Genomic DNA, 24,613 nt, shown 5'->3' on the forward strand with positions numbered 1-24,613 from the left:
CAAGTTCATCTGATCATTTGATTCTTGAAGTTGAAAATTTTAATCATGAAGACAAAGACAATATTCAAGCAGATCATGGAATTGCAATTTCAACTGATCATTTGATTCTTGAAGTTGAAAATTTGAATCTTTAAGACAAAGAAAATATCAAGAAGATCATGGAATTGCAAACTCATCTGTTCATTTGATTCTTGAAGTTGAAAATTTGAATCTTAAAGACAAAGACAATATTCAAGAATATCATGGAATTGCAAGCTCATCTGATCATTTGATTCTTGAAGTTGAAAATTCGAATCTTGAAGACAAAGACAATGTTCAAGAAGGTCATGGAATTGCAAGCTCATCTGATCATTTGATTCTTGAAGTTGAAAATTTGAATCTGAGAACAAAGACAATATTCAAGAAGATCATGGAATTGCAAGCTCATCTGATCATTTGATTCTTGAAGTTGAAAATTTGAATCTTGAAGAAAAAGACATATTCAAGAAGATCATGGAATTGCAAGTTCATCTGATCAATTAATTCTTGAAGTTGAAAATTTGAATCTTTAAGACAAAGAAAATATTCAAGAAGATCATGGAATTTCAAGCTCATATGATCATTTGATTTCTTGAAGTTGAAAATTTGAATCTTGAAGACAAAGACAATATTCAAGAAGATCATGGAATTGCAAGTTCATCTGATCATTTAATTCTTGAAGTTGAAAATTTGAATCTTGAAGACAAAGACAGTATTCAAGAAGACCATGAAATTGTATGTTAATCTGATCATTTGATTCTTGAAGTTAAAAATTTTAATCTTGAAGGCGAAGATAATATTCAAGAAGATCATGGAATTGCAAGTTCATATTATCATTTGATTCTTGAAGTTGAAAATTTGAATCTTGAAGAAAAAGACAATGTTCAAGAAGGTCATGGAATTGTAAGCTCATCTGATCATTTGATTCTTGAAGTTGAAAATTTGAATCTGAGAACAAAGACAATATTCAAGAAGATCATGGAATTGCAAGCTCATCTGATCATTTGATTCTTGAAGTTGAAAATTTGAATCTTGAAGACAAAGACAATATTCAAAAAGATCATGGAATTGCAAGTTCATCTGATCATTTAATTCTTGAAGTTGAAAATTTGAATCTTGAAGACAAAAACAATATTCAAGAAGATCATGAAATTGTTTGTTAATCTGATCATTTGATTCTTGAAGTTAAAAATTTTAATCTTGAAGGCGAAGATAATATTCAAGAAGATCATGTAATTGCAAGTTCATATGATCATTTGATTCTTAAAGTACAAAATTTGAATCTTAAAGACAAAGACAATATTCAAGAAGATCATGAAATTGCAAGTTCATCTGATCATTTGATTCTTGACGTTGAAAATTTGAATCTTGAAGACGAAGACAATATTCAAAAAGATCATGGAATTGTAAGCTCATTTGATCAATTGATTCCTAAAGTTGAAAATTTGAATCTTTAAGACAAAGAAAATATTCAAGAAGATCATGGAATTGCAAGCTCATCTGATCATTTGATTCTTGAGGTTGAAAATTTGAATCTTGAAGACAAAGACAAAATTCAAGAAGATCATGGAATAGCAAGTTCATCTGATCATTTAATTCTTGAAGTTGAAAATTTGAATCTTGAAGACAAAGACAATATTCAAGAAGATCATGGAATTGTAAGTTAATCTGATCATTTGATTCTTGAAGTTAAAAATTTGAATCTTGAAGACGAAGACAATATTCAAGAAGGTCATGGAATTGCAAGTTCATAAGTTCATTTGATCCTTGAAGTTGAAAATTTTAATCTTGAAGACAAAGACAATATTCAAGCAGATTATGGAATTGCAAGTTCATCTGATCATTTGATTCTTGAAGTTGAAAATTTTAATCATGAAGACAAAGACAATATTCAAGCAGATCATGGAATTGCAATTTCAACTGATCATTTGATTCTTGAAGTTGAAAATTTGAATCTTTAAGACAAAGAAAATATCAAGAAGATCATGGAATTGCAAACTCATCTGTTAATTTGATTCTTGAAGTTGAAAATTTGAATCTTAAAGACAAAGACAATATTCAAGAATATCATGGAATTGCAAGCTCATCTGATCATTTGATTCTTGAAGTTGAAAATTCGAATCTTGAAGACAAAGACAATGTTCAAGAAGGTCATGGAATTGCAAGCTCATCTGATCATTTGATTCTTGAAGTTGAAAATTTGAATCTGAGAACAAAGACAATATTCAAGAAGATCATGGAATTGCAAGCTCATCTGATCATTTGATTCTTGAAGTTGAAAATTTGAATCTTGAAGAAAAAGACATATTCAAGAAGATCATGGAATTGCAAGTTCATCTGATCAATTAATTCTTGAAGTTGAAAATTTGAATCTTTAAGACAAAGAAAATATTCAAGAAGATCATGGAATTTCAAGCTCATATGATCATTTGATTTCTTGAAGTTGAAAATTTGAATCTTGAAGACAAAGACAATATTCAAGAAGATCATGGAATTGCAAGTTCATCTGATCATTTAATTCTTGAAGTTGAAAATTTGAATCTTGAAGACAAAGACAGTATTCAAGAAGACCATGAAATTGTATGTTAATCTGATCATTTGATTCTTGAAGTTAAAAATTTTAATCTTGAAGGCGAAGATAATATTCAAGAAGATCATGGAATTGCAAGTTCATATTATCATTTGATTCTTGAAGTTGAAAATTTGAATCTTGAAGAAAAAGACAATGTTCAAGAAGGTCATGGAATTGTAAGCTCATCTGATCATTTGATTCTTGAAGTTGAAAATTTGAATCTGAGAACAAAGACAATATTCAAGAAGATCATGGAATTGCAAGCTCATCTGATCATTTAATTCTTGAAGTTGAAAATTTGAATCTTGAAGACAAAGACAATATTCAAAAAGATCATGGAATTGCAAGTTCATCTGATCATTTAATTCTTGAAGTTGAAAATTTGAATCTTGAAGACAAAAACAATATTCAAGAAGATCATGAAATTGTTTGTTAATCTGATCATTTGATTCTTGAAGTTAAAAATTTTAATCTTGAAGGCGAAGATAATATTCAAGAAGATCATGTAATTGCAAGTTCATATGATCATTTGATTCTTAAAGTACAAAATTTGAATCTTAAAGACAAAGACAATATTCAAGAAGATCATGAAATTGCAAGTTCATCTGATCATTTGATTCTTGACGTTGAAAATTTGAATCTTGAAGACGAAGACAATATTCAAAAAGATCATGGAATTGTAAGCTCATTTGATCAATTGATTCCTAAAGTTGAAAATTTGAATCTTTAAGACAAAGAAAATATTCAAGAAGATCATGGAATTGCAAGCTCATCTGATCATTTGATTCTTGAGGTTGAAAATTTGAATCTTGAAGACAAAGACAAAATTCAAGAAGATCATGGAATAGCAAGTTCATCTGATCATTTAATTCTTGAAGTTGAAAATTTGAATCTTGAAGACAAAGACAATATTCAAGAAGATCATGGAATTGTAAGTTAATCTGATCATTGGATTCTTGAAGTTAAAAATTTTAATATTGAAGACGAAGACAATATTCAAGAAGATCATGGAATTGCAAGTTCATATGATCATTTGATTCTTAAAGTTGAAAATTTTAATCTTGAAGACAAATACAATATTCAAGCAGATCATGGAATTGCAAGTTCATCTGATCATTTGATTCTTGAAGTTGAAAATTTTAATCTTGAAGACAAAGACAATATTCAAACAGATCATGGAATTGCAATTTCATCTGATCATTTGATTCTTGAAGTTGAAAATTTTAATCTTGAAGGCAAAGACAATATCCAAGCAGATCATGGAATTGCAATTTTATCTGATCATTTGATTCTTAAAGTTGAAAATTTGAATCTTTAAGACAAAGAAAATATCAAGAAGATCATGGAATTGCAAGCTCATCTGATCATTTGATTCTTGAAGTTGAAAATTTAAATCTTGAAGACAAAGACAATATTCAAGAATATCGTGGAATTGCAAGCTCATCTGATCATTTGATTCTTGAAGTTGAAAATTCGAATCTTGAAGACAAAGACAATGTTCAAGAAGGTCATGGAATTGCAAGCTCATCTAATCATTTGATTCTTGAAGTTGAAAATTTGAATCTGAGAACAAAGACAATATTCAAGAAGATCATGGAATTGCAAGCTCATCTGATCATTTGATTCTTGAAGTTGAAAATTTGAATCTTGAAGAAAAAGGCATATTCAAGAAGATCATGGAATTGCAAGTTCATCTGATCAATTTATTCTAGAAGTTGAAAATTTGAATCTTTAAGACAAAGACAATGTTCAAGAAGGTCATGGAATTGCAAGCTCATCTGATCATTTGATTCTTGAAGTTGAAAATTTGAATCTGAGAACAAAGACAATATTCAAGAAGATCATGGAACTGCAAGCTCGTCTGATCATTTGATTCTTGAAGTTGAAAATTTGAATCTTGAAGACAAAGACAATATTCAAGAAGATCATGGAATTGCAAGTTCATCTGATCAATTAATTCTTGAAGTTGAAAATTTGAATCTTTAAGACAAAGAAAATATTTAAGAAGATCATGGAATTGAAAGCTCATCTGATCATTTGATTCTTGAAGTTGAAAATTTGAATCTTTAAGACAAAGAAAATATTCAAGAAGATCATGGAATTTCAAGCTCATCTGATCATTTGATTCTTGAAGTTGAAAATTTAAATCTTGAAGACAAAGACAATATTCAAAAAGATCATGGAATTGCCAGTTCATCTGATCATTTAATTCTTAAAGTTGAAAATTTGAATCTTGAAGACAAAGACAATATTCAAGAAGATCATGAAATTGTATGTTAATCTGATCATTTGATTCTTGAAGTTAAAAATTTTAATCTTGAAGGCGAAGATAATATTCAAGAAGATCATGGAATTGCAAGTTCATATGATCATTTGATTCTTGAATTTAAAAATTTGAATCTTAAAGACAAAGACAATATTCAAGAAAATCATGAAATTGCAAGTTCATCTGATCATTTGATTCTTGACGTTGAAAATTTGAATCTTGAAGACGAAGACAATATTCAAGAAGATCATGGAATTGCAAGTTCATCTGATCAATTGATTCTTGAAGTTGAAAATTTGAATCTTTAAGACAAAGAAAATATTCAAGAAGTTCATGGAATTGCAAGTTCATCTGATTATTTGATTCTTGAGGTTGATAATTTGAATCTTGAAGACAAAGACAATATTCAAGAAGATCATGGAATTGCAAGTTCATCTGATCATTTGATTCTTGAAGTTAAAAATTTTAATCTTGAAGGCGAAGATAATATTCAAGAAGATCATGAATTGCAAGTTCATATGATCATTTGATTCTTGAAGTTGAAAATTTGAATCTTAAAGACAAAGACAATATTCAAGAAGATCATGGAATTGCTAGTTCATCTGATCATTTTATTCTTGACGTTGAAAATTTGAATCTTAAAGACAAAGACAATATTCAAGAAGATCATGAAATTGCAAGTTCATCTGATCATTTGAATCTTGACGTTGAAAATTTGAATCTTGAAGACGAAGACAATATTCAAGAAGATCATGGAATTGTAAGTTCATCTGATCAATTGATTATTGAAGTTGAAAATTTGAATCTTTAAGACAAAGAAAATATTCAAGAAGATCATGGAATTGCAAGCTCATCTGATCATTTGATTCTTGAAGTAGAAAATTTGAATCTTGAAGACAAAGACAATATTCAAGAATATCATGGAATTGCAAGCTCATCTGATCATTTGATTCTTGAAGTTGAAAATTCGAATCTTGAAGACAAAGACAATGTTCAAGAAGGTCATGGAATTGCAAGCTCATCTAATCATTTGATTCTTGAAGTTGAAAATTTGAATCTGAGAACAAAGACAATATTCAAGAAGATCATGGAATTGCAAGCTCATCTGATCATTTGATTCTTGAAGTTGAAAATTTGAATCTTGAAGAAAAAGACATATTCAAGAAGATCACTGAATTGCAAGTTCATCTGATCAATTTATTCTAGAAGTTGAAAATTTGAATCTTTAAGACAAAGACAATGTTCAAGAAGATCATGGAATTGCAAGCTCATCTAATCATTTGATTCTTGAAGTTGAAAATTTGAATCTGAGAACAAAGACAATATTCATGAAGATCATGGAATTACAAGCTCGTCTGATCATTTGATTCATGAAGTTGAAAATTTGAATCTTGAAGACAAAGACAATATTTAAGAAGATCATGGAATTGCATGTTCATCTGATCAATTAATTCTTGAAGTTGAAAATTTGAATCTTTAAGACAAAGAAAATATTCAAGAAGATCATGGAATTTCAAGCTCATCTGATCATTTGATTCTTGAAGTTGAAAATTTAAATCTTGAAGACAAAGACAATATTCAAAAAGATCATGGAATTGCCAGTTCATCTGATCATTTAATTCTTAAAGTTGAAAATTTGAATCTTGAAGACAAAGACAATATTCAAGAAGATCATGAAATTGTATGTTAATCTGATCATTTGATTCTTGAAGTTAAAAATTTTAATCTAGAAGGCGAAGATAATATTCAAGAAGATCATGGAATTGCAAGTTCATATGATCATTTGATTCTTGAATTTAAAAATTTGAATCTTAAAGACAAAGACAATATTCAAGAAAATCATGAAATTGCAAGTTCATCTGATCATTTGATTCTTGACGTTGAAAATTTGAATCTTGAAGACGAAGACAATATTCAAGAAGATCATGGAATTGCAAGTTCATCTGATCAATTGATTCTTGAAGTTGAAAATTTGAATCTTTAAGACAAAGAAAATATTCAAGAAGTTCATGGAATTGCAAGTTCATCTGATTATTTGATTCTTGAGGTTGATAATTTGAATCTTGAAGACAAAGACAATATTCAAGAAGATCATGGAATTGCAAGTTCATCTGATCATTTGATTCTTGAAGTTAAAAATTTTAATCTTGAAGGCGAAGATAAAATTCAAGAAGATCATGAATTGCAAGTTCATATGATCATTTGATTCTTGAAGTTGAAAATTTGAATCTTAAAGACAAAGACAATATTCAAGAAGATCATGGAATTGCTAGTTCATCTGATCATTTTATTCTTGACGTTGAAAATTTGAATCTTAAAGACAAAGACAATATTCAAGAAGATCATGAAATTGCAAGTTCATCTGATCATTTGAATCTTGACGTTGAAAATTTGAATCTTGAAGACGAAGACAATATTCAAGAAGATCATGGAATTGTAAGTTCATCTGATCAATTGATTCTTGAAGTTGAAAATTTGAATCTTTAAGACAAAGAAAATATTCAAGAAGATCATGGAATTGCAAGCTCATCTGATCATTTGATTCTTGAGGTTGAAAATTTGAATCTTGAAGACAAAGAAAAAATTCAAGAAGATCATGGAATAGCAAGTTCATCTGATCATTTAATTCTTGAAGTTGAAAATTTGAATCTTGAAGACAAAGACAATATTCAAGAAGATCATGGAATTGTAAGTTAATCTGATCATTGGATTCTTGAAGTTAAAAATTTTAATCTTGAAGACGAAGACAATATTCAAGAAGATCATGGAATTGCAAGTTCATATGATCATTTGATTCTTAAAGTTAAAAATTTTAATCTTGAAGACAAAGACAATATTCAAGCAGATCATGGAATTGCAAGTTCATCTGATCATTTGATTCTTGAATTTGAAAATTTTAATCTTGAAGACAAAGACAATATTCAAACAGATCATGGAATTGCGATTTCATCTGATCATTTGATTCTTGAAGTTGAAAATTTTAATCTTGAAGGCAAAGACAATATTCAAGCAGATCATGGAATTGCAATTTTATCTGATCATTTGATTCTTAAAGTTGAAAATTTGAATCTTTAAGACAAAGAAAATATCAAGAAGATCATGGAATTGCAAGCTCATCTGATCATTTGATTCTTGAAGTTGAAAATTTGAATCTTGAAGACAAAGACAATATTCAAGAATATCATGAAATTGCAAGCTCATCTGATAATTTGATTCTTGAAGTTGAAAATTCGAATCTTGAAGACAAAGACAATGTTCAAGAAGGTCATGGAATTGCAAGCTCATCTAATCATTTGATTCTTGAAGTTGAAAATTTGAATCTGAGAACAAAGACAATATTCAAGAAGATCATGGAATTGCAAGCTCATCTGATCATTTGATTCTTGAAGTTGAAAATTTGAATCTTGAAGAAAAAGACATATTCAAGAAGATCTTGGAATTGCAAGTTCATCTGATCAATTTATTCTAGAAGTTGAAAATTTGAATCTTTAAGACAAAGACAATGTTCAAGAAGGTCATGGAATTGCAAGCTCATCTGATCATTTGATTCTTGAAGTTGAAAATTTGAATCTGAGAACAAAGACAATATTCAAGAAGATCATGGAATTACAAGCTCATCTGATCATTTGATTCATGAAGTTGAAAATTTGAATCTTGAAGACAAAGACAATATTTAAGAAGATCATGGAATTGCAAGTTCATCTGATCAATTAATTCTTGAAGTTGAAAATTTGAATCTTTAAGACAAAGAAAATATTCAAGAAGATTATGGAATTTCAAGCTCATCTGATCATTTGATTCTTGAAGTTGAAAATTTAAATCTTGAAGACAAAGACAATATTCAAAAAGATCATGGAATTGCCAGTTCATCTGATCATTTAATTCTTAAAGTTGAAAATTTGAATCTTGAAGACACAGACAATATTCTAGAAGATCATGAAATTGTATGTTAATATGATCATTTGATTCTTGAAGTTAAAAATTTTAATCTAGAAGGCGAAGATAATATTCAAGAAGATCATGGAATTGCAAGTTCATATGATCATTTGATTCTTGAATTTAAAAATTTGAATTTTAAAGACAAAGACAATATTCAAGAAAATCATGAAATTGCAAGTTCATCTGATCATTTGATTCTTGACGTTGAAAATTTGAATCTTGAAGACGAAGACAATATTCAAGAAGATCATGGAATTGCAAGTTCATCTGATCAATTGATTCTTGAAGTTGAAAATTTGAATCTTTAAGACAAAGAAAATATTCGAGAAGATCATGGAATTGCAAGTTCATCTGATTATTTGATTCTTGAGGTTGATAATTTGAATCTTGAAGACAAAGACAATATTCAAGAAGATCATGGAATTGCAAGTTCATCTGATCATATGATTCTTGAAGTTAAAAATTTTAATCTTGAAGGCGAAGATAATATTCAAGAAGATCATGAATTGCAAGTTCATATGATCATTTGATTGTTGAAGTTGAAAATTTGAATCTTAAAGACAAAGACAATATTCAAGAAGATCATGGAATTGCTAGTTCATCTGATCATTTTATTCTTGACGTTGAAAATTTGAATCTTAAAGACGAAGACAATAATCAAGAAGATCATGGAATTGCAAGTTCATCTGATTATTTTATTCTTGACGTTGAAAATTTGAATCTTGAAGACGAAGACAATATTCAAGAAGTTCATGGAATTGCAAGTTCATCTGATCAATTGATTATTGAAGTTGAAAATTTGAATCTTTAAGACAAAGAAAATATTCAAGAAGATCATGGAATTGCAAGCTCATCTGATCATTTGATTCTTGAGGTTGAAAATTTGAATCTTCAAGACGAAGACAATGTTAAAGAAGATCATGGAAATGCAAGTTCATCTGATTATTTGATTCTTGAAGTTGAAAATTTGAATCTTGAAGACAAAGACAATATTCAAGAAGATCATGGAATTGTAAGTTAATCTGATCATTGGATTCTTGAAGTTAAAAATTTTAAACTTGAAGACGAAGACAATATTCAAGAAGATCATGGAATTGCAAGTTCATATGATCATTTGATTCTTAAAGTTGAAAATTTTAATCTTGAAGACAAAGACAATATTCAAGCAGATCATGGAATTGCAAGTTCATCTGATCATTTGATTCTTGAAGTTGAAAATTTTAATCTTGAAGACAAAGACAATATTCAAACAGATCATGGAATTGCAATTTCATCTGATCATTTGATTCTTGAAGTTGAAAATTTTAATCTTGAAGGCAAAGACAATATTCAAGCAGATCATGGAATTGCAATTTTATCTGATCATTTGATTCTTAAAGTTGAAATTTGAATCTTTAAGACAAAGAAAATATCAAGAAGATCATGGAATTGCAAGCTCATCTGATCATTTGATTCTTGAAGTTGAAAATTTGAATCTTGAAGACAAAGACAATATTCAAGAATATCATGGAATTGCAAGCTCATCTGATCATTTGATTCTTGAAGTTGAAAATTCGAATCTTGAAGACAAAGACAATGTTCAAGAAGGTCATGGAATTGCAAGCTCATCTAATCATTTGATTCTTGAAGTTGAAAATTTGAGTCTGAGAACAAAGACAATATTCAAGAAGATCATGGAATTGCATGCTCATCTGATCATTTGATTCTTAAAGTTGAAAATTTGAATCTTGAAGAAAAAGACATATTCAAGAAGATCACGGAATTGCAAGTTCATCTGATCAATTTATTCTAGAAGTTGAATATTTGAATCATTAAGACAAAGACAATGTTCAAGAAGGTCATGGAATTGCAAGCTCATCTAATCATTTGATTCTTGAAGTTGAAAATTTGAATCTGAGAACAAAGACAATATTCAAGAAGATCATGGAATTACAAGCTCATCTGATCATTTGATTCATGAAGTTTAAAATTTGAATCTTGAAGACAAAGACAATATTTAAGAAGATCATGGAATTGCAAGTTCATCTGATCAATTAATTCTTGAAGTTGAAAATTTGTATCTTTAAGACAAAGAAAATATTCAAGAAGATCATGGAATTTCAATCTCATCTGATCATTTGATTCTTGAAGTAGAAAATTTAAATCTTGAAGACAAAGACAATATTCAAAAAGATCATGGAATTGCCAGTTCATCTGATCATTTAATTCTTAAAGTTGAAAATTTGAATCTTGAAGACAAAGACAATATTCAAGAAGATCATGAAATTGTATGTTAATCTGATCATTTGATTCTTGAAGTTAAAAATTTTAATCTAGAAGGCGAAGATAATATTCAAGAAGATCATGGAATTGCAAGTTCATATGATCATTTGATTCTTGAATTTAAAAATTTGAATCTTAAAGACAAAGACAATATTCAAGAAAATCATGAAATTGCAAGTTCATCTGATCATTTGATTCTTGACGTTGAAAATTTGAATCTTGAAGACGAAGACAATATTCAAGAAGATCATGGAATTGCAAGTTCATCTGATCAATTGATTCTTGAAGTTGAAAATTTGAATCTTTAAGACAAAGAAAATATTCAAGAAGATCATGGAATTGCAAGTTCATCTGATTATTTGATTCTTGAGGTTGATAATTTGAATCTTGAAGACAAAGACAATATTCAAGAAGATCATGGAATTGCAAGTTCATCTGATCATTTGATTCTTGAAGTTAAAAATTTGAATCTTGAAGGCGAAGATAATATTCAAGAAGATCATGAATTGCAAGTTCACATGATCATTTGATTCTTGAAGTTGAAAATTTGAATCTTAAAGACAAAGACAATATTCAAGAAGATCATGGAATTGCTAGTTCATCTGATCATTTTATTCTTGACGTTGAAAATTTGAATCTTGAAGACGAAGACAATATTCAAGAAGATCATGGAATTGCAAGTTCATCTGATCATTTTATTCTTGACGTTGAAAATTTGAATCTTGAAGACGAAGACAATATTCAAGAAGATCATGGAATTGCAAGTTCATCTGATCAATTGATTATTGAAGTTGAAAATTTGAATCTTTAAGACAAAGAAAATATTCAAGAAGATCATGGAATTGCAAGCTCATCTGATCATTTGATTCTTGAAGTTGAAAATTTGAATCTTCAAGACGAAGACAATATTAAAGAAGATCATGGAAATGCAAGTTCATCTGATTATTTGATTCATTAAGTTGAAAATTTGAATCTTAAAGACAAAGAAAATATTCAAGAAGATCATGGAATTGCAAGTTCATATGATCATTTGATTCATGAAGTTGAAAATTCGAATCTTGAAGACAAAGACAATATTTAAGAAGGTCATGGAATTGCAAGCTCATCAGTTCATTTGATTCTTGAAGTTGAAAATTTGAATCTTGAAGACAAAAACAATATTCAAGAAGATCATGAAATTGTTTGTTAATCTGATCATTTGATTCTTAAAGTTAAAAATTTTAATCTTGAAGGCGAAGATAATATTCAAGAAGATCATAGAATTGCAAGTTCATATGATCATTTGATTCTTGAAGTTGAAAATTTGAATCTTAAAGACAAAGACAATATTCAAGAAGATCATGAAATTGCAAGTTCATCTGATCATTTGATTCTTGACGTTGAAAATTTGAATCTTGAAGACGAAGACAATATTCAAGAAGATCATGGAATTGTAAGTTTATCTGATCAATTGATTCTTGAAGTTGAAAATTTGAATCTTTAAGACAAAGAAAATATTCAAGAAGATCATGGAATTGCAAGCTCATCTGATCATTTGATTCTTGAGGTTGAAAATTTGAATCTTGAAGACAAAGACAAAATTCAAGAAGATCATGGAATAGTAAGGTCATCTGATCATTTAATTCTTGAAGTTGAAAATTTGAATCTTGAAGACAAAGACAATATTCAAGAAGATCATGGAATTGTAAGTTAATCTGATCATTGGATTCTTGAAGTTAAAAATTTTAATCTTGAAGACGAAGACAATATTCAAGAAGATCATGGAATTGCAAGTTCATATGATCATTTGATTCTTAAAGTTGAAAATTTTAATCTTGAAGACAAAGACAATATTCAAGCAGATCATGGAATTGCAAGTTCATCTGATCATTTGATTCTTGAAGTTGAAAATTTTAATCTTGAAGACAAGGACAATATTCAAACAGATCATGGAATTGCAATTTCATCTGATCATTTGATTCTTGAAGTTGAAAATTTTAATCTTGAAGGCAAAGACAATATTTAAGCAGATCATGGAATTGCAATTTTATCTGATCATTTTATTCTTAAAGTTGAAAATTTGAATCTTTAAGACAAAGAAAATATCAAGAAGATCATGGAATTGCAAGCTCATCTGATCATTTGATTCTTGAAGTTGAAAATTTGAATCTTGAAGACAAAGACAATATTCAAGAATATCATGGAATTGCAAGCTCATCTGATCATTTGATTCTTGAAGTTGAAAATTCGAATCTTGAAGACAAAGACAATGTTCAAGAAGGTCATGGAATTGCAAGCTCATCTAATCATTTGATTCTTGAAGTTGAAAATTTGAATCTGAGAACAAAGACAATATTCAAGAAGATCATGGAATTGCAAGCTCATCTGATCATTTGATTCTTGAAGTTGAAAATTTGAATCTTGAAGAAAAAGACATATTCAAGAAGATCATGGAATTGCAAGTTCATCTGATCAATTTATTCTAGAAGTTGAAAATTTGAATCTTTAAGACAAAGACAATGTTCAAGAAGGTCATGGAATTGCAAGCTCATCTGATCATTTGATTCTTGAAGTTGAAAATTTGAATCTGAGAACAAAGACAATATTCAAGAAGATCATGGAATTACAAGCTCATCTGATCATTTGATTCATGAAGTTGAAAATTTGAATCTTGAAGACAAAGACAATATTTAAGAAGATCATGGAATTGCAAGTTCATCTGATCAATTAATTCTTGAAGTTGAAAATTTGAATCTTTAAGACAAAGAAAATATTCAAGAAGATCATGGAATTTCAAGCTCATCTGATCATTTGATTCTTGAAGTTGAAAATTTAAATCTTGAAGACAAAGAAAATGTAACGATTCCGGCAAATCCAGGTATACCCTAGCCGGAATATACTATTTACGTGTTATTTAATGATGATTATATGAGTTATAGCACATTGATACGAATATATATGGTTCACAGTATGAATCATACTCAATTATATAGTGAATCGTATTGGAATTACAATTAATCAATGATCGGTTATTGAAACCCGAACGAATCGGGAATTTCATCATAGACGAAGTATATAATGTTTAGTGATATTTACGAAGTATTAATGCTTCGGGATAGGTGAATTATAGCACAGAAAAAGGATTTCTATTTAATGGTACGTCGGTACGCTAAACGAAACCTTTAACACCAAACCAAGCAAGAGACGATCAATCAAGCCGAAAAAGATGCGTAATTATTAATAATATGATGTTTTAATGTCATGGGCTAAGTTTTTAAAGTTTTTAAATCAGTTTTATGTAAATTTCATTTTGACCCGAAAAACAACCATTTTAGGCTCGTTTTAAGCCGAATTACGAGTTTAAACGAGAAACGAACTGAACCAGATTATCCACAACATTATCCGGATTGTGTAATCCAAATGTGTGGCTAATATTGAACTTGTGGGGCCCTCCCACCCCACCATCTTGGCCGGCCCCTTTATGCACACACAACACACACTTCTTTTCTTTTTCTAACACCAAAAAACTCACAAATTCCCTCAAATCTCTTCATATCTTTCAAGTATACAACCAAGGTCATCAAGTTTTAACCAAAATCTTCAAGGTATAACACTTGTTTTGAAGCTTGAATCTTGTTTTTAATTTCATAATTCTTGAGAAAAGGAAGTTTCATGTGAAAAATGGGTGAAAACCCGAGATGAAACCGATTCTCGTGTAATCAAAGGATGTATACAAGTTATACAAAGGATTTTGATCCAAGTAATTAGTTAAAAGTGTTTAGAATGAATTTTTACGGTTGAAATCTTGTCAAATGAGTTTTCCATGTGAAAGACGGGTGAAAACCCGAGATGAAACCGACTCTTGCATGATCAAGAGATGTATACATGTTATACAAGGGATCATGGTCCAAGAAATGAGTAAAAAGAGTCGGGAATGGATTTCTACGGTTAAAACCTTTGTTTTTACTTAAAAACCGACACTATGAAAGAAATGGTTTGATTGTTGGTATAGTTTGCTTGGTATAGTGTTATGGGGCTTGTAAGTGTTGTATCTAGCGGCTAGCAAAGGCTAGAAACCGAGATCCTTGCGATCTAAAGCTAGAAAACACAAGATAGTTCGGTTTTAGTGCGTATATGAGATTTGGACAGATTTTCGTGTGCTTAGAGTCGGGTCACGAAATTTCATAGAGATGATCTACACATGAAAATATGAGATCTGTGAATTTTTGGTAATTTTTGGATAAAAGATGAATATTTGGTGAATTTAATGCTCGGTTTTGGCCAAAAATAGTGAAAAATAGCAAAACATGATGAAAAATTCCGGAAAATTTAAGATAAGCTTTTTATAACATATAAAAGTCACCCACAAAATTTGAGCTCAGTTGGAAAAGTCTAAGTAGGCTTTTCGGTGAAACGAGTTCTAGGGCTTTCTAGCTCGGTTTTGGGTGAAAATGGCTTGAAAAATAAGTTTTTAATTCTGGAAAAATTCCAGGAAGTTATGAGGATGATAGAGATCATCCCAGAAAAATTTGGGATTTTTCTAAAGTGTTTTGGTATTTTTGACATATTTAGTGTTTTAATAAAGATTTAAAAATAGATAAATAAATGTAAATATAGGAAAATAAATCTGGAAAAATTCCAGAAAGTTATGAGGATGATAGAGATCATCCCAGAAAAATTTGAGATTTTTCTAAAGTGTTTTGGTATTTTTGATATATTTAGTATTTTAATGAGATTCAAAAATAGATAAATAAATGTAAATATAGGAAAATAAATCTGGAAAAATTCCAGAAAGTTATGAGGATGATAGAGATCATCCCAGAAAAATTTGGGATTTTTCTAAAGTGTTTTGGTATTTTTGATATATTTAGTATTTTAATGAGATTTAAAAATAGATAAATAAATGTAAATATAAGAAAATAAATCTGGAAAATTTTTACAAAAATTCCTTACTGTCAAATTAAGTCTTGTGCAAAATTTCAAGACCCGAGACTAATCGGGTAATTATTTGTGCTAAAAAGAACATAAAAACAAGTTTTTAAAGCTTAAAACGTGTAAACCGGCAAAGTTCGCATAAGCGAGCTGACTGGTACATGAAAACTCTAAAAATGGACTATTTCATAAATCTAAGTAAATTAAGTAAAAATAAATCATCCGAAAATAATTCGGATGATTTGGGTAATTTTACCCGATTTTACCGTTTCCGGCACCGAAATGACGGAAACGGGCCCCACGGCCAAACGGGGTGTCAAACCGAGCTATAATTTCATCACCTTAACTAAATTGACTGTCAAACTCTAAGCAATGTCACAATCTGAGTCCTTAGAAGTGTCACGGGGTTAACATTGTCCCCGAATCGAGTACAGTACTGGGTTAACAATGTTCCCAGATGTACCGATTGATACGTATTTAAGTTATGGGAATTATATAGTAACGACTAGATATTATATTACAGATCCAGGCACGTAGCTGTTCCTTATATTACTCACCGACTCACAAAAAGGTGAGTTTTCACGAGCCCCTTTTAATGAATTGTTTTAATTATATTTTCCCGGGGCGGAAAACATGTCTTATTTAAAGTATTTAAGTACATACCGATCGTATGGAAATACTTGTACATTTATATATATATGGTCTGATGCACAGAATATATAATATGTTTATCATGTGTTATTGTTCTGGGGTAACATAGTTCCCAGGGGTTATTATTGTTGTGGGGTAACATAGTTCCCAGGGGTTATTATTGTTCTGGGGTAACATAGTTCCCAGGGGTTGTTATTGTTCTGGGGTAACATAGTTCCCAGGGGTTGTTATTGTTCTGGGGTAACATAGTTCCCAGGGATATTTATTGTTCTGGGGTAACATAGTTCCCAGGAGTTATTATTGTTCTGGGGTAACATAGTTCCCAGGAAGTTAAATGAAATGTTCTGGGGTAACATAGTTCCCAGCATGATTATATTGTTAATAAATGATTATTAAAATGATTTGTCAGTGTTTATTTAAATTAGTGAAACTCACCAACTATTCGTAGTTGACCCGTTTTCTTTACATGTTTTCTAGGTATGCCCAAGTTGGAATGATTGATATGTGCTTAACTATCTGTGCTACCTGTTGGAAGCTTGCTGCTCTATGTTTTGTAATGAATTTATTAATGTCTTATCGGTAAAATATGTGTGTAACACCTAGACAGTAATGAAACTCGCAACAATGTAATATGTTATAAATTAAAGTAGTGGAATTTTCCTTATAAGCAATGCTGTTGATATCAGATGTGTCTGTGGCATCCCGTGTACGTTTCCGCTGCGGTTACGGGGTGTTACAGAACTTGGTATCAGAGCCATTGGTTATAAAGAATTAGGATGTCTGAAAGAGATACCTAAAATATAACCAGTAGCTCAAGTATTATAGGATCTGAATATCAACTAATAATATATTGTGACGAGATCGGGATGAACTTGGATGGACAAGTGGGTTATTATGGTCCGGAACATAATAACAGGCTTGTCTGCACGAGGGAATTCAGGGGAAGTCACGGGGGACTTAAATAGGTAAAAATTGGCAACATATGTGTAAATGTATAATAATATTACTATGTGGCAAAATTGTATAAGTAAGTGCATGAAATGAAATGATTAATTTAATTATGAATTACACTATGGAAAGGGACTATATGTTTGTTAACTTGTGTGCAGGTAAAAATGGCAAGAACACCTAGTGTGTCGACGGAAGAGGACCCGGAAGAGGTCAGTTCCGGGGCCTCTGGAAGCCCAAGTGTAGCACCCAGCTCCGAGCCTTCGGAGGCTAGTCATAGTACTTCTAGACAGACCACCCCAGCTAGGAGTGCTAGTTTACCCTCCCCTGCTAGGGTTACCAGGTCTCCTACCCCGCCCGCACCACAGACCGCCCCGATTCCCCCCAGACACGGTCCCCGCCTCACGGCGCGGATCAGTGCCCCGTATGTTCCGCCCACCGTTACCCCACCCAGATCCACATACCACCGGGGCGAGTCTTCCCGCCCCCAACCCGAGCCTGTGACCCTACCTGTGTGGGGTCTTCCGAGGCAGGAACGGGACTTGGCGGCTTGGCTACGTGTTCTCACCGAACAGGTGAACGAGCACTCTGCCGCCCTGGTCGTGGGGGTACAGAGGCGAGCGTACCTCGGGGACAGCATACAGGACCACCAGTATGCTATTAACCAGTTAAAGAGGGAGTGCTCATACTCCCACTGGTTGATCGACCAGATGGAAACCCGAATGCGGGTTATGGTGGCGGTGTTGGTGGTGCTGGTGGCGGTGTTGGTGGGGTTGGTTTACCACCATGTGTAGATGTGTTAGATGGTAGAATCTTGAACCGCTTTTTGATACTCCGTGTAAGTAGTTAGTGGTGATACTAACACGGAGTGAATCTTGTTTAGTTATAGTACTACCACTGGCCCCTAGGGTGGGTCTCTTGTAGGGCATATCACTATAGATACTTTTGGGTATCATTCAAGCACTGACCCCTTTACGGGTTATGTCGAGATGATACCGACATAGGGCCCTTGTAATGAAACTAGTTATGTAATGTTGACTGAAAGTATGTAAATTGATGTTTGTGTAATATGAATCAATGTTTACTAATGAATGAAGTATGTATTGTGTTTTATATTTTGAGATGGTATTGATTATATATATTTCTTTGATGATTGTGTAGAATGGCACCGAAACGATCAACGAAAGTATCGGAAGTAGATGTGAGCCGTTTGATTGCTCAACAGTTGGAGGCGGCGATACCGGATATAGTATCGCGCATCGCCGCCAGTATTAATAACTTGACCAATCCAACCCCTCCGAGCAATCAAACGCCCATAAATAATGACGGGGAACAAAATGCTAATCCTCCAAGGAATGATAACACTATTCCGAGTAATGACGCACCGCCTAGGGTGGTCGTTACTGACAGCAATGGCCCTATACCTACGGTAGAGACAAACCGTACGGAACCAATTCGTGCATCCAGGGGATGTTCGATCAAGGATTTCATGTTGTGCAAGCCATTAGAGTTTAGCGGGTCGGAAGGACCGAATGGGTTAGTTAAATGGATAGAGAAAATCGAATCAGTGGTGAATATTAGCAACTGTCCCGAGGACTGTATCGTTAAGTACGCCACCTGTACATTCACCGACCATGCCTTGACATGGTGGAACACCATAGTACAGACTCGAGGTCAGGTGGCGACAAACCACATGACCTGGACGGAGCTTAAGGCTCTTGTGTTGGAACATTTCTGTCCAAAGAATGAATTGCAGAAACTGGAAAATGAGTTGTGGAATCTGGAGATGAAGGGGGCGGACCACTTGGGTTATACCAATAGGTTCAATGAACTGTCACGATTAGTACCATGGTTGGTCACCCCGGAGACGAAAAGGGTGGAACGTTATATTTGGGGACTTACTCCAGTAGTGAGGAGTATAGTCAACGCGGGGGGACACCGGACGTATGAAAGTGCAGTGACACAGGCTGGCATAGTCACGTATGATTTCTTGCGGAGCGGATCACTAAAGGTGACAGGAGAATCCGCTGGGGGAAAACGGGGTGCGCATGATCATAGAATCCAAGAAAAGCAGCAAAGCAAACGAGCTAGGCCCGCTGCCCAGAGCTATGCCATGACTAGTTCGGGCGGAAGGCAAGAACCGCAGAAGGGAACGTTTCCTAGGTGCGGGAAATGTGGTTACCACCATAGTGGCGTGTGCAAGGAGGTGGTGTGCCACCGGTGTGGCAGGGTTGGACACTACGCACCAAATTGTAAGACAAATCTGAACAACCTGAACCGACAACCACAACCTATTCGGGCGCAACCATTTAGAACTCAACCAGCCCGACAGCAGAACCCGCAAGGAAACCAGATGGTGACCACTAGCCGTGCTTGCTACGAATGCGGCAGCACGGATCACTTCAAAAGGAACTGCCCGAAACTGAATCAGGGAGGAAACGGGAGACAACTCGCGGGTCAGCCATCGTCGTCCAATCCGGCGCGAGGCCGAGCATTTGTGATGGGAGCGAACGAGGCGCGCCAGGACCCCAGCGTAGTGACAGGTACCTTCCTCGTCTCTGATCATTACGCTTCTGTATTATTTGATACAGGCGCCGATAGAAGTTTTGTCTCCGTTAGATTCCTTTCGATAGCAAACCTTCCTATTGGTGAAACCATAGAACCCTACACCGTAGAGGTCGCTAACGGTAAAACCATGATAGTTAATCGGATTGTTCGGAATTTCCCTTTTATTCTGAGCGAACAATCCTTCCTGATTGACTTGTTACCGGTAGAATTGGGTAGTTTTGACGTGATAGTGGGAATGGATTGGTTGGCACGTAATAGGGTAGAAATAAACTGTGAAAAGAAAACCGTCAAGATCCGGGTGTCGGATGACGAGGAGGTATTAGTGCAGGGAGAAAAATCCGGCACCATGATACCATTTGTATCCCACCTCAAGGTGTTGAAATATATACGTCAGGGATGTGTGGCGTATCTAGCGAGCCTGACGGCCGCTGATTCTAAGGAAAAACGGGTGGACGATATTCCCGTGGTACGCGAATTTCCACAAGTTTTTCCAGAGGAACTTCCTGGATTACCGCCAACCCGACAAGTCGAATTCAGAATCGACTTATTACCTCAAGCTGGCCCTGTTGCTAAGGCCCCTTACAGACTTGCACCGTCCGAGATGCAAGAACTATCCAACCAGTTGCAGGAATTGTTGGATAAGGGGTTTATACGTCCCAGTTATTCCCCGTGGGGTGCACCTGTACTATTTGTGAAAAAGAAGGACGGAAGCCTTCGAATGTGCATTGACTACAGGGAATTGAACAAATTAACCATCAAAAATAGATATCCTCTTCCCCGAATCGATGATTTGTTCGACCAACTACAAGGTGCGAGCTATTTCTCAAAAATTGATCTTAGATCGGGATACCACCAAGTTAGAATTCAAGAGGAGGATATCCCAAAAACAGCGTTTCGGACTCGCTACGGCCACTACGAATTTTTAGTTATGCCTTTTGGTCTAACAAATGCGCCAGCGGTGTTCATGGATCTCATGAACCGAGTCTGTAAACCCTATCTCGACAAGTTCGTCATTGTATTTATTGACGATATTTTGATATACTCGAAGAGTAAAGAGGAGCACGAGCAACACTTAAAGTTAGTTTTAGAGCTCCTGGATCAGGAGAAGTTATATGCAAAATTCTCCAAGTGTAACTTCTGGTTACAAGAGGTGCAATTCCTCGGTCATGTTATAAACCACCAAGGAATACACGTTGATCCGAGTAAGGTTGAAGCTATTAAGAATTGGCAAGCGCCTAAATCTCCAAAGGAAATCCGCCAATTCTTGGGCTTAGCTGGATACTATCGTCGATTTATAGAGAACTTTTCCAGCATCGCCCAACCTTTAACCCTCCTGACTCAAAAGGATCGGAAATATGAATGGGGTGAAGAGCAGGAAACGGCATTTCAAACGCTAAAGCAAAGATTGTGCCAAGCGCCAATCTTAAGTCTCCCCGACGGAGACGATGGATTTGTTGTATATTGTGACGCATCCCGTAAAGGGTTAGGATGTGTGTTGATGCAAAATAAAAAGGTCATAGCCTATGCGTCTCGACAGTTGAAAGTTCATGAGAAAAACTACACTACTCATGACTTGGAACTGGGAGCAGTCATCTTTGCACTTAAAATCTGGAGACACTATCTCTACGGTACAAAGTGCACCATATTCACTGATCATAAAAGTTTGCAACACATATTTGATCAAAAAGAACTGAATATGAGGCAACGAAAATGGGTCGAGTTACTAAGTGACTATGACTGTGACATCCGATATCACCCCGGCAAGGCTAACGTTGTAGCCGATGCCTTGAGTAGGAAAGATCGAGTTAAGCCACTACGCGTGCGAGCGTTGGGAATGGTAGTCCAATCGAGCCTTTCGGATTTGATTCGAGTCGCTCAACGCGAGGCGTTGAAAGAGGGCCAATTGGATAAAGAAGGACTTTACGGGAATGAGAAGAATTTCGAACAGCGTGTGGACGAAATTCTTTATTTCAAAAATCGGATTTGGATCCCGACCCTCCATGACCTTCGTGATTTGATCATGGATGAAGCACATAAATCGAAATATTCCATACATCCGGGATCAGATAAAATGTACAAGGATGTGAAAGAATTTTACTGGTGGCCAGGTATGAAAAAGGATATAGCCACATACGTCGGCAAGTGTACGACGTGTGCGAGAGTTAAGGCGGAACACCAGAAACCCTCGGGAATGCTACAACAGCCGGAAATTCCCGAATGGAAGTGGGAGCAGATCACAATGGATTTTGTGACACATCTCCCCAAGACACCCCGAGGTCATGATGCGATTTGGGTAATCGTGGATCGATTAACCAAATCGGCACATTTTATTCCAATTAGGAATACTTTTAACACTGAGAGACTTGCGCAAATTTATATAAATGAAATAGTGTCTCGTCATGGCATACCCATCTCGATCATCTCCGATAGGGATAGCCATTTCACCTCCAAACTTTGGCAAGCTGTCCAAGAAGCATTGGGAACACGTATTGACCTAAGCACAGCTTACCACCCTCAGACCGATGGTCAGTCTGAGAGGACCATTCAAACTTTGGATGATTTGCTTCGTGCTTGCGTACTGGACTTTAAGGGAAATTGGGATCAACATCTCCCACTCGTTGAATTTTCCTATAATAACAGTTATCACAGCAGTATAAAGGCAGCACCTTATGAAGCATTGTATGGGCGGAAGTGCCGATCACCACTTTGCTGGTCTGAAGTGGGTGACTCGCAGGTCATTAGATCGGATCTGGTCCAGGAGACGACCAGCAAGATTCTTGAAATTAAGAACAACCTAAAAGCCGCGCGGGACCGGCAGAAGAGTTATGCCGATACCCGTCGAAAACCGTTGTCGTTTGAGAAGGGCGAAAAGGTATATTTAAAAGTATCACCGTGGAAGGGTGTGGTTAGATTCGGCAAGGCGGGGAAGTTAGCCCCGAGATATATCGGACCATTCGATATTATTGCAAAAATCGGTCCTGTAGCTTACCGATTAGAACTGCCTGATGAATTAAGTGCAGTTCATAACGTGTTTCATGTGTCGAATTTAAAAAGATGTCTGGCGGATGAGACATCGGTGTTACCCTTAGAGGGTGTTCAAATAAGTGATAGGCTCAACTTCGTAGAGGAGCCCGTCGAAATAGTGGACGGTAAAATCAAGCAACTTAGACACAATAAGATCTCGTTGGTCAAAGTTAGATGGAATTCGCAACGAGGCTCAGAATTTACTTGGGAACGAAAGGATGAATTTCGGAAGAAATACCCCCACCTATTTCCTCAAAAGGAAGTAGTTGACGCGTAAAATTTCGAGGACGAAATTTTTATAACGGGGGGAGAATGTAACGATTCCGGCAAATCCAGGTATACCCTAGCCGGAATATACTATTTACGTGTTATTTAATGATGATTATATGAGTTATAGCACATTGATACGAATATATATGGTTCACAGTATGAATCATACTCAATTATATAGTGAATCGTATTGGAATTACAATTAATCAATGATCGGTTATTGAAACCCGAACGAATCGGGAATTTCATCATAGACGAAGTATATAATGTTTAGTGATATTTACGAAGTATTAATGCTTCGGGATAGGTGAATTATAGCACAGAAAAAGGATTTCTATTTAATGGTACGTCGGTACGCTAAACGAAACCTTTAACACCAAACCAAGCAAGAGACGATCAATCAAGCCGAAAAAGATGCGTAATTATTAATAATATGATGTTTTAATGTCATGGGCTAAGTTTTTAAAGTTTTTAAATCAGTTTTATGTAAATTTCATTTTGACCCGAAAAACAACCATTTTAGGCTCGTTTTAAGCCGAATTACGAGTTTAAACGAGAAACGAACTGAACCAGATTATCCACAACATTATCCGGATTGTGTAATCCAAATGTGTGGCTAATATTGAACTTGTGGGGCCTTCCCACCCCACCATCTTGGCCGGCCCCTTTATGCACACACAACACACACTTCTTTTCTTTTTCTAACACCAAAAAACTCACAAATTCCCTCAAATCTCTTCATATCTTTCAAGTATACAACCAAGGTCATCAAGTTTTAACCAAAATCTTCAAGGTATAACACTTGTTTTGAAGCTTGAATCTTGTTTTTAATTTCATAATTCTTGAGAAAAGGAAGTTTCATGTGAAAAATGGGTGAAAACCCGAGATGAAACCGATTCTCGTGTGATCAAAGGATGTATACAAGTTATACAAAGGATTTTGATCCAAGTAATTAGTTAAAAGTGTTTAGAATGAATTTTTACGGTTGAAATCTTGTCAAATGAGTTTTCCATGTGAAAGACGGGTGAAAACCCGAGATGAAACCGACTCTTGCATGATCAAGAGATGTATACATGTTATACAAGGGATCATGGTCCAAGAAATGAGTAAAAAGAGTCGGGAATGGATTTCTACGGTTAAAACCTTTGTTTTTACTTAAAAACCGACACTATGAAAGAAATGGT

The sequence above is a fragment of the Bidens hawaiensis genome, unplaced genomic scaffold (assembly GCF_021521415.1).
Source record: "Bidens hawaiensis isolate Kalapana, Puna unplaced genomic scaffold, B.hawaiensis_p1.1 tig00002631_1, whole genome shotgun sequence".
Lineage (NCBI taxonomy): Eukaryota > Viridiplantae > Streptophyta > Magnoliopsida > Asterales > Asteraceae > Bidens > Bidens hawaiensis.